At 41.1% G+C, this 1,738-nt stretch overlaps 1 non-coding gene across 1 annotated transcript; it reads left to right on the top strand.

Annotated features, from left to right (window-relative positions):
• Positions 1-109: 109 nt before the first annotated feature.
• On the top strand, positions 110-216 carry LOC115031696. Its single transcript, XR_003837356.1, has one exon. It is a non-coding gene; the product is annotated as a U6 spliceosomal RNA (small nuclear RNA).
• The last annotated feature ends 1,522 nt before the right edge of the window (positions 217-1,738 follow it).

Raw genomic sequence — 1,738 nt, 5'->3', positions numbered from 1 at the left:
GGCCAGCCTGGTCTACAAAGTGAGTTCCAGGACAGCCAGGGCTATACAGAGAAACCCTGTCTCGAAAAACCAAAAAAAAAAAAAGTAAAGCCATAGAATGGTGGTCACCGTGCTCGCTTTGGCAGCACATATACTAAAATTGGAACGATACAGAGAAGATTAGCCTAGCCCCTGCGCAAAGATGACACGCACATTAGTGAAGCGTTCCATATTTCAAAAACACAAACAAACAAACAAAACAGAATGGTGGTCACCAGAGCTGGGGGATAGAGAGTGGGGGATGGGAAAGGCTGATCAGGAGGGACTGAGCTACAGTCAGAGAGAAGCAAATTCCGCATGCCTTTGCACAGAGCAGTGACTGTCAGTAACGGTAGAACTCAAAAGCTCAAAAACAAAAGGCCTGGAAAGTTTTCACCATGAAGAAATCATAACTGTGAGATAAATAGCCTTAGCCTGATTTAAATATTTAAATATGCAATCTCTATGGGTATTTATTGCATGCTATGCTATTAATATATATAATGTTTAGACTTTGTTACCAATTCAAAGGTACACTGGGCTAGCCTTAGCATGCATAAGACCCTAGGTTTTAACCCCCAAACAACTTTTTAAAATCTCCCTAAAGCCCAGGCTGACCTGTAAATACATTTTGGAGCCCAGGCTGAACAGAACTGACAGCAATTCTCATACTTCAGCCTCCTGAGCGCTCGATGATGGGTCTGAGCACGTGACTTTAGACTTTAATTTTTTTTTTTTTTCTGTTTAAGTAAGCAGGTAACTGGTCATGGTAGAATACACCTTTAACCCAGCACTCAGATGACAGAAGAAAATATATCGCTATGAATTCCAGAATATTCAGGGCAAAAAGTGAGACCCTGTCTTTAAAAAAAAAAAAAAAACTAAATTTAATTTAAAAAGTAAGCCAGGCAGTGGTGGTGCACACCTTTAGTCCTAGCACTCAGGAGCCAGAGGCAGGCAGATCTCTGAGTTCAAAGCCAGTCTGGTCTACACAGTGAGTTCCAGGACATCCAGGGCTACACAGAAAAACCCTGTCTCACGGGATGAGAGGAACGAGGACACAGAAATAAACAAAAGTGTCCTACCATATACTCTGTAAACTGCCTAAAATTAAAATCGAGACACTAATGTTTATACTTCATTATTTGAAGACAGCCTTTAGAGTGAATGGTGGCTTCCTTTTGAGGTAAAGCGAAAGCATTATCTTATCTAAGATTCGACTCAACTGAACCTGATAGCACAGGCGTATACTAGCACTGGGAGGGTGAGACAGGAAGGCCAGTTGAAGGCTATCCTTGGTTACATGTTAAATTTGAGCCCAGTCTGGGCTATATGAGAACCTGTCTTTAAAAAGCAAACAGGAAGAAAAAAAAAAAAAGAAAGATAGATTCTGGCTTTTGAATACCTTGGCACCGTAAGCAAGCCTGATTTCCAACTACAAAGCTCTGTCTGCTGTTTAATCGCTGCCATGTTAAGAGAGTTATAAATAGATACATCAAGACCTGATACTCAATCCACAGCAGTTCTTATTAATATGAAAATCCCATTTGCACTGGCTTTTTCTACCCAACTGAATTGGCCCAGTGAGGTAATCCTGTTAAGAGCAAATCCCTGTCTCAAGAGGCCCCAGGAGGAATTGTTATTTGCATACATTTGCATACCAATCCCTAGTTGGTAAAATTCCTCATTAAGGAGTAGATTTCTCCCTTCCTGCTGACAT

This window comes from Mus caroli, chromosome 7 (assembly GCF_900094665.2).
Source record: "Mus caroli chromosome 7, CAROLI_EIJ_v1.1, whole genome shotgun sequence".
In the NCBI taxonomy this organism is placed as follows: Eukaryota; Metazoa; Chordata; class Mammalia; order Rodentia; family Muridae; genus Mus; species Mus caroli.
Note: the sequence above shows the minus strand (reverse complement) of the source record. Positions and strands in the feature narration are given on the sequence as shown.